Source organism: Coffea eugenioides, chromosome 8 (assembly GCF_003713205.1).
Source record: "Coffea eugenioides isolate CCC68of chromosome 8, Ceug_1.0, whole genome shotgun sequence".
Taxonomy (NCBI): Eukaryota; Viridiplantae; Streptophyta; class Magnoliopsida; order Gentianales; family Rubiaceae; genus Coffea; species Coffea eugenioides.
In genome coordinates this window covers 39091974-39103002 of record NC_040042.1, presented here as the reverse complement: position 1 = coordinate 39103002, position 11029 = coordinate 39091974, and positions in this window count along the sequence as shown.

The window sequence follows — 11029 nt, the reverse complement described above, 5'->3', positions numbered from 1 at the left end:
TGAGAATAAAGAAACATCAAGTGGCTCATTTGAAAATTTCAAAACTTATCATCTTCTCCAAATCTCCACTTTTTTCTTCGACAACAATAGAACAGCCACCAATTACCACAGCCACCATTCAATTGAAAACCCATTCTCCTTCAACTCAGCCTCCATCACCGCATCTACCTCAATCGAGCCCATGTCCGCTGGCGTCACAGCCGATAACACCCCTCCCAAACCATTATCCGAACCTAGAGTCGCAGCTGCAGCGGAAGCAAAAGCTGAAGTTGAAGGTGCGTCCAGATCGAAGGAGGCTTTGGCAATGAGAAGCTCCGGTAGTGCTGGTGTACGGAGACTGTAGGGTCTGAATTTGACTGGGAACTAGAAACTTCCGGTGAGGAACGAAGTTGAGGATCTTGAAAGGGATGCGAAATTGGGGAAAGTTGGTGAGGAGGTGGAAATGGATAAATTAATAGATTGTGACATTTTCCGGTGAGGTTTCACTAATTAAGGTGGCCGTTGATGGAGTTGAGCTTACGCCCGGAGATTGCAGGTGCGTGACGTAATAGCTAAAAATGGGAGAGACAAGGATGAAGAGAGTTAGGGTGGAGTCGTACCAAAGAAAATAGGGGAGCGTGTGAGTGTATGTTTGTTACTAATTTGGAGGGCGGAGAAAATCAGGTGAGGGAGGCACGAAGCTTTGAAGTTTCAGTCTGGAATTTGGGTGGAAATTGGGAAACTGTATTTGTGCCAAATTTCAGTTCAGTGATAATAAAATCCATCTGTATCACCGTAAATTGGAAATTGGGAAACTGTATTTGTGCCAAATGATAATAAAGTCCATATGTATCGCTGCCTTCAGGTCCAAGCCCGGCACTGAAACTTCAAACCCACCTGGTAGCGCCGGAGTTATATTACTGAGCAGAGAGTAAATTCACTAAAGGCAGTATCGGAGTAATATTACTGAGCAGAGAGTAAATTCACTAGAATTTGGGTGAAGTTTCAGTGCCATATTCCACATCCCAAACCCACCTGGTAGCGCCGGAGGAGGAGGATTTGTCCCGCCCAGCAGCCCCTGAGTTTACAACTAAATTCATCTGCTACAGTGATGGAAGTGTACGAATCAATCTATCAATGGTAATTTTTGCTGCTTCAATTGCCATGGTAACCGCCTTCATCGTCATCTTCAACACCATTGGGTCTTAGATTTCATCTAAATTCATGAAATTTCTACTCTAGATGGTTCAGGAGAAAGAAAAAAAAAGGAAGAACAAAGAAAAAAAGAAAAGAAAGAAAAGAAAAGAGAACGTAAAATTATCACATTACCCTTGATGTATTGTTATCACACTCGCTTGTCAAGCGTGTGTAATTCACTTTCCGTCAAATTGGATGATTTCCGTTCATTGTCCAAATTAATCCAAACCACGAGGAGGTTCTTTGGGGGTTTTCAAACAATGAGGAGGCTTTATGATAATAACCCAAACCACAGGGGGTTTAGTGTATTTTACCCATTAGTTAATAATGTTCCGTGGTACTTAAATGCTCCCGCGGCCGGACCTCTCTAGTATAGATAGTCATGCCTCATGCAGTACAACTCAGCGTGAGTGCTGAGTGCTGACTGGCTGGTCCTAGCCCCGCACGTTGCTTCTTTTATTCTTTTTTCTTTTTTTGAATTTTTAAGAAAGAATCATTCAAAATGTCTTTTAAATTTTATATTTTGCCAAATAAATTTTGTCATTATTCACTTTTAAAATATTAACTTTACGTGCCTTATAAATTCAAATTAACAAAATTTGATCACAACTTAAGTTTTTCGATCACTTTGTAGCTTGAATTCACGGCATAACATAAATACAAGTCATTTTTTAAAGGGTTATTATCACTTTACCCTCCTTAAACTATATCATTACTATCAGTTTATCACTTTATCCCCTAACATTATCTTTAGTCACTTTACCTCCATAAGTAATTCAACTCAACATGTTAAAAAATTTTGGACAAAAATACCCTTTTATTTTATAGCATTGCTACACTGTTATTATCACTTTATTCGTTTAGATTATAGTGATACAATCACTTTAGTTCCTAACATCATTTTCTAAACATTTTACCTCATCGTTAATCTAACTAGTATGGTCAAAAAATTTTAAATATATTTACCATTTTTTATATATAATTAAAAATAAAAAATTGGAATGGTTATTCTTCATTTTTTTTCACTTTAAGAGATCGAAAAACGTAAAAATCAAAGAATTTTCTCAAATTTCTTTTTTTTCACATTTATTAGTACTAGGAAAATGAAAAGAGATAGGAAAGAAAGAGACAAAAAATTATCGTATTACTTTAAGATTGTCGTGATTAGGATTGAAATTTGGTGGTAAACAAAAAGTGAAATAATTTTAAAATAATAAAAGTATTTAATTATTTCTTATTTGTAATTTAAAAAAAAAATTGAGCTCTCTCTCTCTCCCCCTCCCCCTCTCCATCTTTCTATTTTTTTTTCAATATTAATAAAATTGCCAAGAAGAAAGAAATTAATACTTTGACTTTTTTCTTGATACTAAAAAGGAGAAGAGTCATTCTAAATTTTTTATTATTTTTATTATGCAAAGAGGAGGGTATTTTCTTCTAAAGTTTTTTAACTTGTTAAATTGGTTTAACGGTAGCATAAATTGTCTAAAAAATAACTCTAGGGGGTAAATTGATAATGAAACTATATTTTATGGGGGTAAAGTGATAATAATTTTAAGGGTTAAACATGTCTTTTCACTTTAATTAACAAATTCCGTTAAGTTTGACCGTTAGTCTTGGGGAAAAAGTGACCAAAAGATAACGTTAAGGGGGAAATTGATAGTAGCACCAAACATTAAGAGAGTAAAGTGATAATAACCCTTTTTTTAAATATAGAAAGGCCATATCCTACTTTTTTGTGACCAAAATAAAAATATAGATGGAGTCTAATCCACTTTTTTAGTATAAAATGAATACGGTTTGGATCATATTCTACTTATTTAGGTACAAAAATAAATATAAATTGGATCATTTTTTTAACTATAAAAGGAACCTAATTTTTTGTCCCCTAAAAAAGGATCATGTGTGGATCACGTGACGGATTTGATAGGTTGCAATTTTCTCCTTTATTTTAGTATTAATTTCCCCTATTACCTGATCCGATGTGGATTAATTGTTGGATTCTATTCACTTTTAGTATTTTACATTTATTTCAGTAAGTAAAACAAAAATATGATAACAGGTGTCACTTTGGCAGAAAAGGAATCCAAATAATAGAGTTTGTCCGAGAGGCATTTTTGGAAAAGAAGATGTGACGCCCATTTTGATAAATTCTGCAAAGGAAGGGCGGCTTGAGGGCTTCTTCTTGGTGCTGGGCCGCCGCACAAGGAGAGCAGAGAACTGGACTTATATTTCTTCTTAGTGGTTTTCGTCTTTTAGCTTAGCTTTTTGGGGACTTGTCTTTTTCTTTAGCTTTGAGTAGCGTCTCTTCCTCGTATGTTAGGAGAGGCAAAACAATTAAGTACTTCTTGTAGCTTTTCTTTCTAGTCAGCACTCCATCGAATCAAGTTTACCCATTTTCCAATTGATGGCTGCGGTTTTCTCTCCAATTTCCTGTGGGTTTTGTTCATCAATCATGAGTTAATTTTTTCCACTCTAGTCAAGAGACAACGGAGGCTCTGGTTCGCCTAAAAAATTGTGAGATCGATTTAATTTTATCTTTTTCTTTATTTATTAGTATTCGTATATTCCTTGGTTGCAGTGCGTATGATTGTTTAATTAATTGATTGTCTTGGATCCGGATAATTAGTTAATTTGATAATCTATTGTTAATTGGGACGTTAAATCCGTAATTGTTTAATTGTCTCAAAATAGTGATAACTAGCATGATTGGGTTTGTGTCAAGGGAATACGCGAGCTAACCTAAAATAACCCTGGTAGTGTGTTATTTGGTTAGAATATGGCTCCTCTAATACGTAAGGCAATTGAGAAATTAAATCTTATGGGCGTACTTGGGATTATTTCTCAATTAGAGTAGTGATTAACGGGCGTACTTTAATCACCGACATAGTAAGGAGGGGTTGACTGTCATCGCTTGTTTGGCAGTTATAACCTATTTATTGGTAAATAATTGAAATTGGCTTTGCATCGATGATCAATTAGGTGAACCATTGCTGAAGTTATTTCTTGGCTAGAGTTTAGCTATTGTTAATTTGGTTTTAGTAATTTGTCATTTAATCTTTTGTTGGCTATTTATTTTTATTCAAATCGTTTACTTAGCGCCATTGCTATAAAAAAACCCCATTGTTAACTTGAACTTTAAGGGAGACAAATATCCCCAATTCCTGTGGATTCGACCCTACTCACCGCTATCTACAGAAATTACTTTTAGTTTGAGCAGGTTTTTATTATTGCACAGGCTTTGACAACCTGTCAGGATTCAAGATAAAACGTGATCGAAAATTTAGGTTGGGGCTTGGAACCAAATTTTACATACTTGATTTTGTAATGAAGGTAAAATTATTATTTTAAAAATGAAGGATGAAAAAATTTAGTTGGCAAAATGTGATGAATGTTTTAAACGATTTTCTCATTTTTCAAACAAAAATTATAAGAGAGAGAGAAAAAAAAGAAAACCAAGAGATTAAAATGTTTGCTCAAATGTTATAGTATCAACTAGTTCTATACCAATTGAACAAATAAAGTTGGTTTTACCTTGCCATTCGTATTTAGAAATAATTTTGCTATCTTCAAATTGAAGCTTTTAGTGTGAATATATAAGTTCTGATTTTGATGGGCCGTTGAATTAACTACCCTAACCTTCTGCCAAATGGACTATTTATTCTTTTGCCACATGGATGTCTTTAATGATTCTATTTTTTATTTTTTATTCTTTTTCTATTTTTATAACAATTAATTCTCTTCCTTTTTTACTTCATTTATGGCGTTGTTTCTTATTTATAGTCAATTTCAACAAATCTATTAATGACATACCTTATATAAATTTTTATTAATTTTATATTTCGTCAATCAACTCATAATTTTCTTTTTCTAATCATTTTCAATCATGTTCTTTATTCCTAATATTGGTTTGATTATTTAATGCAATTACTAAAATGTAGACCAAGTATGCCACATTAATGTTTACGTTGATGGTTTTTCCCTATATCTTCATTATATATATATATATAAATGTTTGCTATGTGAAAAAAATTATTTGTTTATATTTCTTGGTCGATTATATTCTTTATCTATTTTCTATAACAATAAATTAGAATAATTTTTTACTCCTTAATTTATTTTTTGTCAACTTTTTCTAATTTTAAGTTTTTACCATCGCATTCTCTATTTCTATTATTGGATTGATAATTTATTACCATTACTGAAATTTGGAAAAACTTTCATTTTTTCTATTATTCTTTACTTCTTATTTATAGTAAATTTTGATTTATTAAATCCCTACTTTATATATGGTTACATTGATTATTTATTAATATTACTTAAAAATTTTACTTTTTCTAGACTTCTTTATTTGTAGTAAATTTCAATCTATTAATTTTGTAATTTATATACACTTACATTGCTTATGTTTTTCTTCTTTTTTTTTTATCAATCAACTTACAATTTTTCTTTTCTTAATTTTCTTCAATTACTTTCACTCTATTTCTATTATCATAGTTAATTGTTTATTTGTAATTCTAAAGATTTGACAATCTTCATTTTTAATGAATCTATATTACATAATTTTAGCATATTACTCATACAAGCCCATTTGAATTTAAAGAAAAGTACATTTAAATTTTATAAATAGTCATTCTTTCCTAAAATATTCTATCAAATTCAATTCAGACCAAAGTAGTATTTATACAAACACAGGGTGATAAAAAGTTCTCCCAAATTATTTTTCTTAGTTTTTAATAATTTGAGTAAATAATAAATTCATCATCTATTAGTTTGCTTTAAAATTTTTTTTTTAGTCGTGAAAGAATCAAACTTTTAATTACACTTATTTCCTAATATATCTCATTCACTACCCATATGTTGACTTGCCACCATTAATTAGAGTAAACATAATTCCATTACAGGATAAGACTGGATTGAAACTAATTATTAAGTTGTTATAAATTAACCATTTTTAATATGTTTAATGTTAATATTTGTCTTATAATTAGTATATTAAAATTTATAAAATGGCATTTTTTATAACAATGTTTAATCAAAAAAATAAAAATTATAAAACATAAAAAAAGTGCCCATGCAAATACATGGGAAAGAAAGTAATATATTTAATAAAATAGTTCCCCATATGGTATGTTATTCAGTTGGACATATTCACATTCTGCCAAATGAACTATCTATCTTTCACCATGTAGATTCTTTAATGTTTTTTTAGTTTTCATTTTTGTTTTGCTTTTTTTGGGTAACAGTTAGTTCTCTTCATTTTTCACTTGCTTATTATAGTAACTTTTAATTAATTTATTAATTTTTGCCTTATATATATTCGTATCAATTATGTCTTACTAAATCTTTTCATCAATTAACTTATAGTTTTTCTTTTTAAAATCTTTCAATGAATTATGTGCAATCCCATTCAAGTAACGGCTTAAGAACTAGTTATTGAGTATATTGAATATAAGATAATTTTTTTTTCTCCTTAGAAATTACAGGAATACAAACACAAGTTGCAACCCATTCGAAGTGGGGACAGTAACATGCAACAAAGTTAATCACCCCAAATTTGGACAATTTTTTGCACACTTCCATGTGTTGCAATTTAATGGTTTTATTGTTAGTTATTTTTAGTTAAACTAAAAGGTTCAATTTAGGGTAATTGTTCTATTAAATCTTGATTGTAATTGTTCTATTCATGGCTTAATGTGTGTTGGCATAGAAAAAAACATGCACTGCGAAAGCAGTTCTAACATATATAAAAATATGTGAGAAAAAAAAATAAGCACACCAACAAATATTCAAAAATTTTATTAACTTAAAAATCAACAATAAATCATAGATTTTCGCTTATGACAATTCACAACTTTTAATTTAGAGGTTTTCCCTCTATTTCACAACTCAACTCAACAAACTTTTCAAGATTCAACTTAAGTCTTCAAGTAATAATTCACTACACTTGTAGTGTTTATATATTGCTAAACTTTCTAAATAAACACAATTGTAAACCGAAACTTATTTGGAGCTGATTTGAGATTTTCTAATCTAATATGTAAACTAAATAAACAAGACACCAAAACAAGAAACTAAAAGAATCAGAAAACAAAATATTAAGATAGTTTGGTTTAATTTTCTTCATTGGTTCTCTTAAACCAAGCTCTTCATTATGGTTCTTCAAAAAAAAAAAAAAAAAAAAACTCTTCATTGTGGTCATCTCCAATACCATTTTGATCTTGAATCTCCATAAAAAAACTCAATTACAAACACAACATTCAATCCTAACTTATGATTGGTCTTCAACTTCATTTTCACCCGTCGCAATTGATGAAACTTGTACTTCTCGAACAATTTCTTTGATTGATCACTTTTGTCAAAAAATTCAAACATATCCACCTATACTTTATTGAGTAACCCATTATTTAATTCATTCACATCATCAAGAAAATCTCACAACAAAAAATCATAGTTGCCACCTACAATGTTTTCAACTATTCCAAGCTTGTCTACGTGAACAATTCGATCACTTTTAGCAATATCACAATGTTTAACTAATTTGACCACCTACAATTGATCAACCAACTATGTGTTTGATTTTTCTCTTCCAAAAATTCATCAACTCCAACAAAATCAAGAATTTTTTCATAGTTATGATTTTCAATCACTTCTTTAATCTAACCAATGATATTGCTTTCTTTCTCAATCATTTGTGAAATTTCCTTTTGAACAAATTCATGTGCACCCATAACTTTTGTAATTTTTTCTTTCTTTATCTCATCAAAAAATTTTGTTTATGCTTCCTCGGTACAAATTTCTTTTCCACTATGACCACAATAAGAATTTATCAAAAAATTTCAAACATTTTTTGCCGTCTTTGTATGTATGAATTTTTTTGCTATATGCAACTGGATTTTGGTACTGAGATAATGGAATGCGGTGCAATCTAACCGTTTATTTCTTTCTAATTCTTTAATTGCACTACTTAATAATTTTGCATATTCTGCAAGTTTATTGAACCCCTTTTGGAAAATATTCCAAAGTCCAATAGCTTGGAAAAATGCCTTCATCATCCAACTCCAAATCTCAAAATTGTTTTTGCCATGAAAATAAAAATATCACAACATGGTAAATGATACGAATCCGCACTTCAGTTTCACGAACAAGCCATCAAAGTCTAGAGTTCTGATATCACTTGTTAGCACTAAAAAAAATATGCACAGTAGAAACAATACTAATACATATAAAAATATGCAGGAAGAGGAGAATAAACACACCAACAAATACTTACTCAATAATTTTATTAGCTCAAAATTCATTAATAACAATATCAAGTTATAGCCTTTCAATTCGCTTACAACAAATTACAACTCTCAACTTAAAGGCTTTTCCTCTATTTCACAACTCAACTCAACAAACTCTTCAACACTCAACTCAACTTTTCAAATAATAATCCACTAAATTTGGAATATTTATAGATTGCTAAACTTTCTAAACAAATATAATTGTAAACCAAAACTTATTTGAAACTGACTTGAGATTTCCTAATCTAATGTAGAAACTAAATAAACAAGACACTAAAATAAGAAACTAAAAGAATTAGAAACTAAATACTAAAATAACTTGATTTAATTTTCTTCTTGCATTTCTGTGACTGAAAGATTCTTTCATTCTTTAATCATTATTTTAAGCATAAGGAAACATAAATGGGATCAAGTCTTACCTGTCCTCAAGTGATTTAATCCTTTTTGCGGGTCATGGGGATCTAAATCTGCTATATTTTACCCAGAATTATTGACAAGATAAAAGAAGTGACAAAGTCTAACTATGATTTTTTTCCCTCACTTCTAACCAGATCTGACATCAAAGTATCTGAAGTGAGCAATATGATCATGATGAAGTGAATGCAATAATATACAACATAAAATAAAAAGTATGCAGAAATATCCACAGCATTCATCATTTACTTAAACAAAATCTTTTTGGTTTTTGCCCTTGAAACTTCTCAAACCTCAGAGTGACTTTTGGCACTATATGGACATCGAGGAGAAGTATGATGTCTGCATTGGTACTGCATCATCTTGTATGGTAGCATATCATTAAGTTTTGAAAGTTCATACTTTTTTTCTGAAAATTCATATTAATTTATATACCTTTTTGAAAGTAAATTTTTTTCCTTCCTAAATCTACTTGTGTTGGGATAGCAAGTACTTGATTTGGTAGATTTTAGTTGTTTCTTGATACATGATTAATCACTAGTTGAGATTGTTTTATCTTCCCCACGCAAATTGTGTCTAATAACACTTTCCTGAGTCCACAATAGTAATTTGCTAGAACAAATATGTTAAATGCATATTAATTTACAATCAGTATTACCATATTAGAGCTCGATACAACCTTACTCGGATTGCCACCTTTCTCTAGAAAATTTTTACATTTTCCATGAAAGTATTTTTTAATTACTTTTTTATCTCATATACATTAATTCGCTACAATATATTTTTCTACAACAATTTCAAAAAATAACAATTCAAACAGACATGAACTGGACTATTAATCATCATCTCCTTGCTTTCCCCCCCCCCCCCCCCCACCAAACACCCCACACCCACAACAAAGATAAGATTCATGAATATTCTTTTGTTTATTTTCTTCTATGTCATTCCAAGATGGCAATGGCGCGTAATATTTCAACATTACCATTTTCTTCTCCTTTTCATGAATATTTCAATTCCCTTTGAGGTTTTCACTTCGTGCTCAATCTAACCTGGTATTGGTCATTCATCGGATAATTAATGGAAACAAGATGGACCATTAATGGCTGTCTTTTCTATCAATCATACGTCTTCTCGAAAATCAAATCGTGCATTTCCTTGTCGCAGTAGAATTTTTCGACCTAATCTTCTTTATTCATTATTTGAAATTAATTTTAGACTGCTGTGATACTACGGCTTAAGTAGGGATAAAATTTAAAAAACCACAACTAAGGTGGTTTCTAATTATTTTGCTTAGCACCCCCGACGTTTTAAATATTTCACTTATACAATAAATAATTAGTGTAAGTTATTGAAGAGTTTTATGATTCCAAATTGCCCTTGCATGGCTCAACAGACAATGAAGTACTAAATTTAACATTAAAAAAAGCTCAGAAAAGTTAGGGTGCGTTTGATAAAACTAAAATCTGAAAATTGAAATCTGAGTCTTAAATTTGAAATTTGAAATCTGAATCCATTAAGTTATTAAATTATTAAATACTAATTTGATACATTGAGTGTATACTACATTAAATGATAAGTGAATAGTTTATCACTTATTTTTTAGAGTAAGTTTTGTTTAAAAAATTCAGTGCCACTTAATTAATTCAGATATTCTATTTTTTTGTTATTAAACGTGTTTGAACATGTTAAGATCCAAACTTAACTCCACTTAATTAGATTATCAACGGGGCCTTAGAAAGACAATGTGAGAAAGCAAAACACTTGCAAACTAACTCCAATATTGAAGAGGATCTCTGTCCTTTTCTTGCTTTTCCAAGTTTTTTCTAAGTTTAGAATTGATACGTCATTATCTTGTAGGCTACTCAAAGGAAATTCTAGAATGAAAATAATACGTCTGGCATTTTTAGAATCTTTTGTGGATTAATTCTTTATGGTCTGAATTAGTTGTGCACAATAAATAGAACCATCCAAACATTGAAGTCCCAACAATCCGCACAATCATCTTTCCTTTTGGCTTTTGCTCATAATTTCATCCTCCCACTGCTGTCCTCAATAAAGATTACACGGCTCTTCTGATATGTTTCTTTATACTGTAAAAGGAAGCTAATGAGCCACTTTCAATTGAAATGGACCACAAGCAAATTGAATACCCAGAG